At 37.0% G+C, this 15650-nt stretch overlaps 1 protein-coding gene across 6 annotated transcripts in view; it reads left to right on the forward strand.

Moving 5' to 3' along the window:
• The window catches only part of GPC5 (glypican 5), a 738578-nt gene that overhangs the window by 580926 nt on the left and 142002 nt on the right, over positions 1–15650 (forward strand). For 2 of the 6 annotated variants that reach the window (XR_010071268.1, XR_010071272.1), the window contains 2 exons: positions 10724–10823; positions 15099–15131. The exons of the other annotated variants lie outside the window; for them this stretch is intronic. The gene's annotated coding sequence lies outside the window, so the exon portion shown is untranslated. Of the gene's footprint in view, positions 1–10723; positions 10824–15098; positions 15132–15650 lie in introns of those variants that run through there. 6 annotated transcript variants of the gene reach the window in all.

Raw genomic sequence — 15650 nt, forward strand, 5'->3', positions numbered from 1 at the left:
TCTAGTTCTATCTTGGACATTCTGACAGCAGTGTTCTACATTAAACTTTAAAGCATTCCTATGTGATTTAGAGGAGGGTTTACATGCTCTGGATCTTCTCTAATGTTAGAAAGGCTATAGGTGGCTGTTACTATGGTTTCACACTCTCCTTTCACTGCTAGAGTCAGTGTAATGGTACTGCATTGCACTGATTTTTACCCATCTGTCTCTTCCTATAACATGCTCAAGAATTACTACTCACCTGAAGCTGTAATAATTCTGACTACACATCACCAAAAAGGAAAGACTGATTTTCTTGCTTGACACTTTTCATATGTGAGGTTACATCTTTTATGTGCAGAAGGATCAAAGGGAAAGCCTAGTGCCAAAACAGACTCAAAAGCAGATCCCAAATGCCCATCCCTCTTACCTACAAATAAAGAAATGAAATAAAGTATTTTCCAGATATTGAGGAAATTAGTTTCTGGATCTGAAACTGAAAAGCGATACTTAAGACACCCTCTTTTCACCCTGTTCTAAGTGTTAGGGATGGGGAGATAGGCTTCTTGTTTATTGGAGGGGGTATTTTGGAAATTCATTCAGTTGTATTAGGAGTACTCAATTCCACCTGAATTGTATGCATTTGTGAAAAGAAATATAAAGAAGAAAATCTATACCATATCACCCTTTTTATATTGCTTAATTACAGCCTATAGCCATATAATTATTTCAGCTACACAAGCCTTCAAAAATACCCTTCATTAGGTAGGTATTCATCAGCCAACAATTTTCTGTTTCTCCCTGTTTCCGTCTCCGTTGTCCATTTCCAGCCTATTAGAACATCAGTAGATATATTCATTGACATGCTATTTGAATTGCTATTCCTAGGCAACATCTATGATTATGAGGAAAGGCCAGATTAGTAATGTGATTTTCTAGTTGCTATGTGAAAAGCAACCACTTAGAATCAGGTGGATATTTTTGGCTGCAGCTCAGTCCTTATTAATGTATGCTTCCTTTTAAGTATGGTTAAATTACTAACGCTAGAATCTTTAATAATAAGCAAAATATTGTGAAATACAGAATATTTACATAATTAATGTCTCATCTAGCAGTTCTGTAACACATTAATCTCTGAATAACCTTCAATTCATACCATAACATGAATGTTAATGGTAGAAACTAGAGCTGAAAATACCTATTTGGTCTTCCATTTCATGTAGTCATTTGATTGTTCCCTAAAGAATATTTTGCTGTGCTTTGTCTCATCTAGATTTAAATGTACTTAGCAATAAAGCTACTACTACTTCCCTTTGGAGACTATGTCACCATGTAATAGATTTCACTGCTGGGAATCTTTACCCTATTCAATCGTGGTAAGATATTTCACCTTCTCAGAAACAGGAAAGAGGAAAAACATAGCAAAAGCAAAAATATTTATTGGCTAGCAAGAGAATTCACTACAAACCAGGAACGCTACTTCTTTTAAAAGCTCATTCCTTCTATGATGCTATTTTAATTTCCTGCAGTGTAAAATCTGCTGTTGCATTTTTCATCACATTTTCCTGAGGTAAAGGCAAATCCTACCTGTTCTCTTTGACTGTGTCATTTAGCTTTCATTTAGCATTACTTCTATGTAGTTGAATGCTTGTCTTGCCCTTGAAAATGAACTGCTGAAATACCCACATAACCATCAAATTTCTTTGTTGGATTTATTAAAAAAAGAGAAAATTAATTTAAAACAAATAGAGACTTGTTAAGTGTATCAAGGTGTCGTAACCTTAATAAGGCATTATCTCCTTAGCCCCCAGGGAGGGAACACACTTGCATAAGTGTGTTCCAGGGAGGGAACACACTTCCGTCAAGCTATATAATATACGGCTACATGGAGACAACAGAGTCAGGTAAAGGGCAATAGAGGAAACAATAAAACTGTATTTGGGTTTATGTGTAATAAGGCAAGTTAGAATGCTATAGAGAAGAAAAACATATCATTTGCAGGAAAAGACAGACACACACAGAGGCAAGCACACCCCCACACACCCTCCCCCACACAATCCTGGACAATTGCCTTAGCAGGTCAAAAGGTTCTTGAGGAACTAAGGGCTCCTGGAGCAGGCAGAGAGAGGGAGAGCTGCTGCTCTTGGAGCAGGCAGGGAAGGCAGGCAGCTTCCTCACTACTCCAGTGATCTCACACCAATTCTGCAGAAACAGTTCCTGTGGGAACTACATCTTCTTCCTCCCCACCCCCATTCCACAGCCTTTAGCCTCTGCACCCTACACTATGCACCGCACAATGAGGGTGTTACTTACCCAGGCAGGTGCCTTATTCTGTTGCTCAGCTGTTTTTTCTTGCTTACCTGCTTCTTTTCTTTCGCATGCTGAAAGCAGTCTTTTCCCCACTGTCAAGGTTGTACTTCTTCAATGATCAGTAATTAATTGACCATCTGTGGGTTGTTCATAGGTCTAGGTCCTCTGTTTTCAACTATATTTTCAAGGCACTTGCTATTATCCCATGGTTAAACTCTACGTCATAACAAGAGACACCTGGTACCAAGCTCCAGTTCACACAGCAAGTTCTTGTAACAAGTTGATAGCACGCTTAAAAGGTCAGGACAGAGTCTTTGCACAGTTGGCATAAACTTTCATTTGCATTTTTACTGGGTCACTGTGTAGTGTCCCTGTTCTCTGAACTAGCACTTCTTGTTTGTTGCATATGTAGATGGTAAGGGGTGGGGGGGAAATGGAGAAGTCACCTTCACTACTAGTGAGCGCATGCCTATTTGCAAAATTTTAGCAGAATCTGCATCAACTTGTCTACTCAGGTCAAAAAATTTCTGGTCAAAAGAACTTTACTTCTGTTCTTGGAGAAGGCAGTTTCTTCAGGCTGAAATTCTTCAATTCTGCACAGGTCTTGTACTTTGCTTAAGAAATTAAGAAAGAGAAATTGGTGTTTCAGAAACATGTACTGTTTACATTTTCGGCTTTTAAGGAATTAAGAGATAGCCCTTTGTTCTGCCATTATAGAGAAATTTTGCATTTAAATGAAGATCGGACTATGGAACAGAAGCCTTCTGTGGCTTACGCTTTTTCATTCAGCTGATTTATTTTTCTTGTTTGGTGGTTAAATAGAAAATAAACTTAACAGCATCCCAAATAATTGTGTTCCAACATTGATATTTTTGTAGCTATCGATCCAAACTCCTTGACACTATGGTATATATGTCAGTGAAGTTACAGCTAAGGTAAATGTGCATGTTTTCTTTTCCTACTTAACAATTATGTGGTCATAAGTAGGTACAAAATATATAAATTTATCTATGGAACATAATTCCAAAAGCATCAATTTCCTTATTTTATACTCAAGTTGAGAAAAGTTTCCTCTAGAAATCTGATTATAGTTAACTCTTCGGCTGCTTCATTGCCTTCATTGCATTTTCACTGCAGGAAAAATTCTGACATATTCAAATTACCTTTCCAATGGACATTTAAATTATTAAAATTAATATTTTAAAATGTCACATCTGTTTGAGAATTTTGTTGTTAGCTTCACAGTTACATTTCTAATGTGTTTGGATGTTTGCGACACTTCACTGAATAATGTTTTCTTCAATATAGCCAAACTGCTACTACAGATTCTGAATATATGATAAACATGATCCACCTTTTCAGATTTTCTTTATTAGAATTTAATAAGTGTATTACTATTTTTAAATATCTATCTAAGTACTTCTGTAAATTGATTCCATCTATATGGTTACTTTTAAAATCCAGACAAGCGGGTTAGAAGCAACCAGACCTGACTTGTACCAGATGGTGACTTTTTTTTTCCAGGAGACAGAATTAAATAGGCATGCTGCAGAATCAAATAAATAGGGAAGAATGAGGTGATCATTCATATGGACATATTTGCTATAACTTTTAGGGGAATTTTATTTAAAAAAAAAATAAATTGTAGGCTGCTGTAAAAGCAAACAAGAATTTTTCATGTGGTTTTCATATGGTTTATCTGTTATCTAAGGAAGACAGTTATAATCTGTACAGTACAAAACAGCATAGATAGTGACAGTTTAGTTGTGGTCTTGAATGCCTAACATTGTTCTCAAATTGAAAGAGAATTATTTAACACTTTAACGTAGTAACTGTCAGGACTGCTAGAAGGTACCACAGTCTGAGGGTACCAGGCATACCAGATTTTAATAGAGTGTTAGATATGGATGGGACATCGTTCCATGGGAGTGAGACTGGCTGTGGTTTTTAAGCAGAGTGAACTTAGGTGCTATGCCTGCAGAGGCACAATCTCTAGGATTTATGATCATGTATAAACTAACATTATAACTGCTCTATTCTAGACTGTTCTGGCAAAATTGGATGTGTCGAATAACTAGGTCCCCAGAACAATCTTTGGAGTAGAGCTGCTAATTTTCTCTCTGATTCAAAGCACCAAAACAGACTGAGAATATTTTGTTCCTGAGTAGCTTTTACAGTCAATATGAATGAGAAAACACTGACTGATGTCCCCTTGTTTCCAAGAAATACCTCTAGGCCTTCAAAATACGTCAAGTATGTCTTCATACCCTGTCTCTAGTATATCATTCAAGTCCTCTGTCTCATGCTGTAAAACCCATCTTGGCAGGCTTCAGCACACTGCTCCCAGAGTAACAGAGCATTTAGAGAAGTACACAAAATAATTATTAATCTTGAGCCCACAAGAGACCCTGGAGAAGGTCTGGGCAACAGGTAAATACCTAGCCTTGAGCAACGTAATAAGATGCTTTCTGCAAGATTAAGCTTGATTACTGTCAACTACTTGTAGCATAGAAGAGGTGCAGAAGCTGCATCTATCCAGAGGAGTGCTCTAGCGAGCACATAGCGCTGCACACTGGTGCCTGCTCAATCTCTGTTCTTAATCCTCTAAAGCAGGTCATAAGAACAGAGGTTCTCAAGAACTTAATGGATGTTTCATAATGTAGCAGGGGACCAAAACATCTTGAACTATTGCTTACAAAAGCTCCCTTCTGATTTTATTGCTAGTGTAAAAAAAAAAGAAAACAACGGAGACCTGATTCTTGTGGTTTAAGACCAAATCACAGTGTGGATACTAAATGGACTTGAATACCAAAATGATTTAATCACAGACATTTGCAATTTTATGAATTACACCATGTCCCTGTTCCATGGGAGAGACCATGCAGGTAGGAGAGACGTCAGGCAGGTTAGTGCAGTCCCAGCCATGTCATGTGCATTTCTGGGGCTGGGCCACAGGGTCTGCTGGGGTGCTGGAGAGATGGTCCCAAATCCTGGTGCAGAATCATGGGTTCCCATCAGAACCTCACAGGTTCTCCTTTCTCTTGGTTCCCTCTGGAGTCTCTTCCTCTGAGTATTCCTAAGTGTTCTTATTTATAGGGTTGGGCAGACAAAATCTCACTGATGATTTGTCTGATCAAATTGCATTGTCTTTTCACAATGTGCTGTCACTGTCCTTGGCACTTGCAGTCTGCTTGTTCTGGACACACCAGGACATGTTTGTACATGATGATCAGCAGGTTGTTTTTATAGTTTGGCTATCTATCTCCATGAGCTCACAAAAACAACACTCTGGTTTTTGAGACAGATCGTTGTTCATATTTTGTTTACCTCTACTACACCAAAAATTTGGTACACTCCTTTATGCTGACAGTTAGGCTAACTAGGCTAAATTGGTGCTGACTTCTACAGTTTTTCACTCCACTATGTGGACTGAGATGTAACACTGGGTAGAACGGGAAATGAGAGATTGTTTCTGTATGAAAAACTTTAAAGATGACCTTTTTTTTTTTCTTTTCTTTTTTCTGTATCAAATATACGTATGTCTTTCCATGAACTGTGTTCCTACTCTGTCTTTTGCCCATAAATCATTGACAGTTCTCTCAATAACCAGAAATATTTGCTGTAAATAAATCTGTCCATTAAACACTCATTGAATGTGAAGCTTTCTGACATTCAGAGCTCTTTCTTGTTGTAAAAAGTATTATTGAAAGTACCATTGCATATTGTAATGAGACATGTTCCGAGTTCTTTAATACTCCAGCTGTTAATGTACTTTATGATACAAATGTCAATAAAATGTGAAACTGAACAGCTTTTCTCTTAATGTTAAAAGAATTAACCTTTATAACCCATGCTTCATCACTAGTTCCACAGTATTTAAATATACTTCTTATCATCAACTTCAATTAGGCAAGACATTGTTTTGGACCCTCTTCCATTTACCAGTGTAGCACATCTAGAGTGGAAGACTCATATCTTGGTCTCCAAAAGTTTGTATGCACTAACGTTAAAAAAAGAGAAAAGTTTATGAAACTGTGTAAGAAGGCATACTTTTCCCATTAACTTAAATGAATTGTCAAATTTTTTTTAAAAAGAGTATGCTGATATTAACTCACATATATTAGATTTTAAAACAGAAATTTTCTCACGGAACTAGTGTTTAGCAATTGTAAGAAGGGTATTTACTAGTTTTGAACTTGGGTTTGCAGGAGGTCTTTACTATACACCTACATACCCTTAACATAAATGGCTTTTCCACAACTGTTGAATATGCTATACAATTTCTATAAAAATATATATAACATTAGTTAAATTGATCAGGTCAATCTCTCACATTTTTTTTTCCCATTTGCACTCTCTGATAGCACTTTATGGTCTAAACTGTGATACTTCAGTGGGAAATGTTCTCGTTGTGCCATTATACTAAATCCAATGTCTCTTTTATTAAAGTATAAACAGATCCTTTGAATGTTAGTCTAGAACTTTGATGGTATCTCTTTCTTTCCTCCCCCTCTCCCCAGCTAAACATGTGATACATTATGTCTTCTTTTTAGAGTTCATGATATGTAAAAGTGTATGGAGAACTAATTGAAGTATGGAAAAATATTTCAGTGTGGTCTGTGAAAAATGTAGTACCTACCTATCCCAAGCAGAAAACATTTCTGCAAATAGACTCCATGTTCAATTTCATCCCAGTGGTATGAGGTATCCCATCTGGACTAATGGGAGTTAATAAAATGTAGCCATTAGTGTGAAAAAGCTGGAACTAAAGAACAGTGCAAGCAGAGTTATGATTTAATCTTCCTGTAAGATAGAAGATTTTCTATTCATCATTATACTTATGTGAAATTTGACAGCATTATTTGCTAAATCTATGGGGATTACAGTACCAGGGTGAAAGGGGTATAACTGGACTGAGCAGTAAATATTTTGTTTCCTTCAGTTTTTGTGAGATGAAAGTCTGGTTATTGATTCTAGAAACAACACAACAGCAACACATTTAAAAATCCACACTTCCCTGAGCACTAATTCTAATACATTTCAATGTTATTTCTATTCAAATACTGATTTCCAGAGACCAATCACCCAATTTTAAAGATCAATATTAAATGAACTTTATATCTAGCATTCTTAAACCTAGCTTTCTCCCATTTAGAATAAACCTCAATTTATTTATTTTTTTAAAGAGGAAATCTTCAGAACAGATTTTGAATGCCTGAAGAGTAAAGATTGGTTTCTATCTCTGAAAAAAAAATAAAGAAAGGTAAAAATTTTGTCACAATAATAGACCTCATACTTATTACAAATCCCAGCAGTTATGATTTTTTTATTCTTTTTTTCGTTAGAGAAGAAAGTGTCTTGATGCAAACTCACAAATTCTACCATGTGTATTGTATCATGTGATGGACGGCAGTGAAGAGTGGTGTCCCTCAGGGGTCTGGATTGGGACCAGTATTATTTAACATCTTTGTTGGGCACATGGACAGTGGGGTTGAGTGCACTCTCAGCATGTTTGAAGATGACACCAACCTGAGTGGTGTGGTTGATACTCTAGAGGGAATGGATGCCATCCAGAGGGACCTTGATGGGCTAGAGTGGTGGCCTTGTGCAAAGCTTATGAAGTTCAACAATGCCAAGTGAAAGGTCCTGAACGTGGGTTGGCGCAATCCCAAGCATAAATACAGAGTGGGTGATGAGCAGATTGAGAGCAGCCCTGCACAGAAGGATGTGGGGATACTAATGGATGAAAAACTGAATATGAGCCAGCAATGTGCGATTGCAGCCGAGAAAGACAATCATATCCTGGGCTGCATCAAGAGTGACTGCATCAAAAGCAGGTTGTGCAGGTCATTCTCTCCCTCTACTCTGCTCTTGTGAGGCTGCACCTAGAGTATTGTGTTCATCTCTGGGATGCTCAGAGAGGCAGACCTGCTCAGGCAGGTCCAGAGGATGACCACAAAGATGATAGGGGTTTGGAGCATCTCCCTTAGGAGGACAGGCTGAGAGAGTTGGGGTTGTTCAGCCTGGAGAAGAGAAAGCTCCGAGGAGACTTTGTAGCAGCCTTCCAGTACCTAAAGAGGGCCTACAGGAAAGATGGGGAGGGACTCTTTGTCAGGGAGTATACTGATGAAACAAGGGGTAACAGTTTTAAACTGAAGGAGGGTAGATTTAGATTGTACTTAAGAAAGACATTCTTTATGATGAGGATGGTGGGACACAGGAACAGGTGGATCCCCTGTCATTGGAAGTGTTCAAAGCCAGGTTTGATGGGGCTTTGAGTAACCAGATCTAGTGAAACATGTCCTTGCCCATGCCAGGGGGGTTGGAACTAGATGATCTTTAATGTCCTTTCCAACCCAAACCATTCTATGATCTATGACCTAGGCATGCTACCACCGTAAAACGGCCCACTCTCTGGAAGCAGATGGAGCATGGCAATTTAGGATGCCATCTTACAGTCTCAAACAGGGGTGTTAAGCAGCACTGGCTATTTTACCATTGGTGAATTCTCAGCTGCCATTTCAGCTCTGGTGCTGATGTCTCTAACTGGTCAGGCTTGGAACCATCTCTGAGCTTTAAATGAGGTTGAACCATTTCTGATGTAGATACTACCAAGGATGCCATTACCTGCAAAGTCCACCATTTGTCAGGGGAAAGCAGGGGAATAATATCAGATACTGAGGTCTTGGCGAACCCAGTGAAATATATCTGTAATTTCAACATTGATCAATACTGATACCATCTGCCTTCACAAAGGTAATGCTGTAATGGCTGAAACCAGCCAATGTGCCTAAAGATAGGATGATCTGTGCTATGTTATACCTACCTTATCTTTTTTCTTCTGTCATCTCTCCATCTGTAATATACAGTAATATATTTCAAAAACACAGTCAGGAACAGATGACAACCCATTGCATCTATACAAATTTACCATGACTTTTTACAATATTAATAGTAAATTTAGAGTACTGAGGAAGAATAAAGAATGTACTGTAATATGGATGAAAATATATATTCTCTACTTTGTGTATTCATTCTAAGAAGCAGCTACTCCTCTGTCAAAATTCTGAATGTTTTGTCATTTAGGTTCCCATGGAAGAACACATAAGGAAATGGGAGCGGTTGGTTATTTTAGCATAATCATAAGAAAATAAGTACTTTTTTTCTGTGGTTTTGGAGTTTGCTTTTCTTTTTTCCAAAAAATATTCAACATTTAATCTCATGAAGTCCCATTCCCTGGTTTTAATTCAGATGCTCATCTTTCTGTTCAATTAATATGTTTAATTCCATTTTATCTTTATATAGTCTGAAAAACTTGAATCTTTCTTCCGTGAAAGGTTATACTGTGAAGAGCTCAGTAGCATTTGTGTGCAAAAGATTAACTGAAACTTGACACATATTGGAGTGTTTTCTCAGTATGTAATTGAATAGAACGTATTATTATAGTTGCTATTCCAAAGTAATCGTACCCTGCACTGTTGCCATCCAAGACTGTCTTTAAACCCCATAGGCAGGAAAGTTCTTTGAGCTAGTAGTCTTCATCATTTATCTTGACTAAACATTTAGATCAAGATTTTAAGCAATTACAGTTCACTTTCTTCTGTAGTTAAAGACCCCTAGTGATTTCTTGGCAATTTTTGTTTGTGCTCTCTGAAGTTTTTTTTCTGGATCCTTCATTAGCTTCAGAAATTATAAAGTGTGTTTTAGATTAAATTATATGGCATATAATTTATTGCAGATACATAGCAAATATTGCACATAAATGGGTAGCTTTTATAACCTTGACATAAAAGTTCTTTACATGCTGGGTTTTTCACTTATTTTCTTCAACAGTTTCTATCATTTGCATGCAGTTTGGGGATTTTAATCTAAACATTCAAACAGCATCCTGATAACCTTTGTGTTGATAATGCCTATCTGATAGGATTTAAATTTTATTAGTGTAATCTTTCTACTGAGTTTAAGATTGACTCTGAATTTCATATCATATTTATCGTGTATCCCTGTTGATTCTATAAATAACATTAGAATCCCTATAGTCATGCAAGATGGGAGTTTTAGTTTTGTTAAAAATATGACAAAGTTTACTTCAATCACAGTGTAGGGAAATAACACTAAGGACCATATGCATTTTCACAATAGTAGATGTGTATATTTCTGTTCAAAAGTAAATAACAAGAGGAAACTCTTTACACTTTTAAACTTTGCACAAAATTAAGATTATAAAACAATGTAGGACAAAAACTCTTCAGCTTTCATGTTCTGCACTAGTAACTATTTAAAAGAACTTCAATCACATTATGTTGTTGCTCACGCAGTATTCGGGAGTCATATATTTTAAAAATACTTTTGTGTCTTCTTGGTGATGAAAATAGTTTGTCTGATTCTTGCAAAAAAAGGAATTACCTACTGGATTGTATTAATTTATCTGCAGACATCTCAGAAGCTGAATATTTATAATGGATTTCAACATAGTTCCCTGAGGAAAAACTGCCTTGAAAAGCATCAGGCATCAGGCTGGATATGCATATAAGGTATATTTTCTATTCCTTAAAAAGTGTGCTCTGATACATAAAATTCCCTGGCTGTGAAGAATATGTCACAGGTTTATCAACAAGTGAGCTTGTTCCTTCATCTTCAGTCTTAGGGTGCTCATTAAGTAATTCTAAGGTTTAAGAACTATTTTAACTTGCCAAGCAGCTAACTAAGGTCATCAGAAAATTAGTTGAAATACCTTGGCTTTAGCCTTGTGTGTGCGTCTTTTTAGGAAAGCTTTGTCTGCAGTATACCGTGTTTTTCTCCAAATTCTTTATTTGCCAGTGTACTTAGGGGCAGTTTGCACTACAACGCTGGGGTTTTTTTTCACAGTATGTTGTGAAGGTCCTTGTCCAACTGTTTGAATGAATCACTGGAAGCATATAAGAGGACAGTGATCACATATATATATATGTATAATATATATATATAAATACTTGCCCGTGTTTATATTGTACAGGGCACAAACTGCAACACAACTCAGACGTAATCTGAAAGAACTCCTTAAATTTAAAACACTTCTGAAACCAAGCCAGTGATTTTCTGTGTGGATTAAGGGGAATGGAAGAAGGCTGGAGGTTCTTGCCATGGTAGGGTCCCTAATTTAGGAAAAGCTTTAGGATGACCAAGAAGTACACAGTAGGGCAGAAGTCACTGAAGCCTGTAAGACCAGTGATTTGCTGTCCAGGCTGGCTCCTTACCTGTACTGTAAACTATAGCCTCTCTCAAAGGGCATTTATTCCTCTGGGAAAAGACTGAGTGGCCTTTAAGCTGCACACATTACTCTCTTGTTTTCTGGAGGCTACAGAAACGATGTGATTTACAGGACAATTGGGCTTAGGCAGACCTTTGGCCTTAAAAACCTTTAATCACAATACTTCAGTATTTTGTGGCCAGACGTAATTCCACATCTTGCTCCTGTTTTCCTGGCACTAGGGAAGGAGGATGGTAAAGGAGGTTATATGTCATCTTCTGTGCCTTATTCGGGAATGGGAATGCTATTCCTGAACCTGCCTGTTACAACAGTAACAAAAGCACTCTGGCCACATGGTTCAAAGTAATCATGCAAAGACTTGGTCCTAGGAGCCTCTGATAGAACAAATATGCCATTTTGCTAATTAGCAAATACATTTTAAAGACTCATTGTACTCTTGGATGTATTAGGTTGGTTTTTCTTGGAATTTGAAATTATTTTTGCTCAAGTGAATCTCAAGACTACATGCATAGAATGAAATAAATTCACGTTGAGACTAAGAGCAACAATACATCTCCCGTATGAATCTCTAAATTATTGAACACAAAGAAGAATGTTTTGCAACTTTGATTAGGGAATTGTTAATCAGGCCCATAATAGTATGTAGGTCAAAAACCAATTAAAAAAGCCTGACTAGAATTTATGATTAGACAACCGTTGAAAACACTGCTTATTAAAGAAAATAAAAAGATGGAATAGATCCATAAATATGAATTCTTTTTTTTTCTGTGCTCTGGATACAGTATGACAGTTTGAGCAGCAATAAAGCAGTTAAGTTAGCGATCAATTACTAACTTCAGGAACAGAGAAATAGTTTGGCTGATGAAAAGCTTATTCAGCCCTTGACAAATACTTGGCTGTCACAATAGTTTATTTGAAATACCAATGTAACAACCCCAGCTCTGGCTTTTATTTTTGTATCTTCCAAACAAATAAACTATGTATGGTGTTTTTAGTCAGGCTTTGAAGTTCAATCTGTTCTGGCAAGGCAATGGAATTTCACAAATAGTAAAAATACAATTCCTGCTGTTACTTATCCAGCAGAACCATTTTCTTATCAGAAAGGCTTGCACAACAAATGAGCAGTTGGATCTCTGCTAACTGTAAAGTTTTGTAAAACATCACTGTCGTGACAATAAAGGAACATAACAACAACTCCAATACTTCAAAATGCACAAAAATTCCAAAGAAGAAATTATATATCTCATCTGATTTTTGATCAACAAAGAAAAGTGATTCTTCATCCCATCTTCACTTTTATCTCCAATAAGGATAAACATAATTTCACTGTATTAGGAGCTTGTTGCAAATAAATCTTTGCCAGCCAAACATGCCTGTGTATGCATAAAGCACTTAAAATTCTGTCTTTGAAATTTAGTAAACACACCGCCTTTCAGTTTAAAAAAAAAATAATTTTTTTGTTCAAAGTTATTTTGAAAAAAAAAAATCAAGGAGAAAAGTAATGTTTGATATGAGGTGAAAGATGTTAGAGATGAAACATTCTCTTAAACTGCAAGCTGAAAATGAGTTTCAGGACATCCAGATTAAGAAATCCCAGATGGACGGGGGACACTGAAGAGATTGTCATGCATGAAGTATACTCAGTTTAACAGGATTACCAATAATGATACGTTCAAGCTGTGAAGAAAAGATTTCAGAGGAAACTAAGGGAATCAAGCAGGTGTTGGAAGAATTACAGGGTGCAACGTGTGTCTCAAATCTTTCCAGTGTATTGTGTTTACGCTTTCATAAAAATCCAATAAGGAAGGGTGGCGATGTTGTCTCCTGATAGATCCATTGTGACAGTAGATGTATAAAACTTCAAGGTTCTGTGTTTTACAGAAATAAATATGCTAACAGGAAAAGAGACATTATAAAGGGGGTGGGTGGGAAAGAAATTAATGTCTGTTGAGCTTTTAAAAATTGTCTTTATAAATTGTACTGTTTCTGTTACTGATTTTTAATGGATACCCATATATTTATTCTCAAAACAGAAACCTGAGATATTATGAATATACATGTTCATATCTGCAATAGTTTAGGGACCAAATCAAACCTTCAGAAGAAGGTAGCTTTAACTGAATTATTTAGGAAGAACTGATGACAGTATTTTTGGACACGGCCCTATGAACACCTTCACAAAATCTGAAATCAGGGCAGCATGAGTGTTTTAATTTGCATTATAAGCAAGGCAGACACAAGAATGATATAAATAGTGCTCCTTTGTCAAGAATAGAGTAGACTGGAAGCTAAAGGAGAGGATCAACAGCATTTGAGCATACTAATAGATAAGGCCCATGAGCTTTTTTCTGGCCTTGAAGTCAGAGGGAAAACAAACTTGCCATGTTCTCCCTTCTTAGCATCTAGCCCTGGACCTCTGACCCTGAAGAATGACAGTTATCTTTTGTGCATATTGTCATTTCTAAGGTAGTATGAAAACTGTCTTGTAGTTTATCACAGTGAGATTTTTCACAGGATGAAACTGAGGGTGAGCATGTGCAGGATGTCCTGGATATGGTATGAGACATGCTGAAACAGCTGAAGGTGCAAAGCCTGCTACAATAGTGTTGGAAGACTGGCAAGGGCAACAGGATGCCAGTTGTGAGCAAAACTGCCTATAGGTAGTCACTTCTTCCACGCAGTTTCCCTTGAACTGTGCCTGAGCATTGACCAGAAGCACGATGACCTGAAGAGCCAAGACTAAGACAGGAACTTTGGCAGAGAGTCAACATGGACAATCCCTGCTTGAGGTTCCTCCTTCCTCTTTTAGATGTAAGTACAGGCATGACTAAAGGGTCTAGGGCTGATGTCAAGCAGCTAGTTACCCAGGCTCTTCCTTAATTAAAGAAGAAAGAGTTCATAACTTTTACAATAGGTTTTTATTCTGAATGTCCAGAAGTGTCTGTCTTTCTCCATTGACTGTAAGGAAGAGCATTCGCAGATATTTTTCCGCCTCTCTGAAGAGGCCTCAAGACATACATAAATAATACATGTAAAAACCACTATGATATTAACAAACTTAGATTAATTTAACTTTGCAGTAACAATCAGATGAGACCGGTTGGTTTTGTAATATCCCCTGTTTTACCACTAGGGAAGCAGGGCAATTCCTTTGCATTAGCCACATTTTTGGCTAATTTACCCATCACAACTCCCAGGCTAAAGTTCAAGGAAACAGTTAATTTTTTATACAATGTTTCAAAAACCCTGTCTACGACCCTGTCACTACAGCTATGATGGCTAGGACAATTCTGAATAGGAGAGGCCTGATTTACTAGGCATAGTTTTGAATTTGGGCGTGATGATTCCAGCACTTTATCTAAATCCAAGTAGGACATGTAGAAATAGAATATGCTCCACATGATTTAAAGATGATAGATGTCTGTGTGTATTTGAGAAGCTCCTGGTATTTGGTTTCTTTTTTAAACATTAAATAATGCTATATAAGCTTGAAAATAGGCAATTTTCATTTTAATGTTCCCCTGTGGTGACTGTGAACTTTCCTTTTATGTCCTTCCAGAGACACAGCTGGAGGCCATGTGGACACCCCAGGGCATCTAAAATGGCACTCAAAACCTATTCTTAGGCAACTGAACCCACTCTTGGATTCATTTTATTCACAATTAGAATTTTACAGGAGGTGCCAAACAGACTACAGCAAGTACAGCTCAGAAAATGAGCTATATATCTCTATTGATCTTTTTCCATGTACATGTATTTTCCAAAGGAAAGGCTTTGGTGGCAAGCTCTTGTCCATGTATATAACTTTCCAAACCAGATTTTGTCTGCCTTTGGCCTCATAATAAAATGAGAGCTGTCAAGTCACACAGAATTCTGTTGTTTTCATTTTATAATATTAAGAGCAGAAATGTTTTTGCTCCCTGAATTCTTTACCATACCATTCATTTCTGCCTTAACTTATTCTTTTTAAAATTTCCTCCTCCAGCTTTCTCAATAACTGCATTTTTTTGGTCATTAGCTATGTCTCTTTACCTGTAAGAATCCACAAATTACCTTTCTGCTTTTACTAACTGGTTTTAAAAGTCAGCTTGAAGCTTTGATACAACAGTCC

The sequence above is a fragment of the Chroicocephalus ridibundus genome, chromosome 1 (genome assembly GCF_963924245.1).
Source record: "Chroicocephalus ridibundus chromosome 1, bChrRid1.1, whole genome shotgun sequence".
Lineage (NCBI taxonomy): Eukaryota > Metazoa > Chordata > Aves > Charadriiformes > Laridae > Chroicocephalus > Chroicocephalus ridibundus.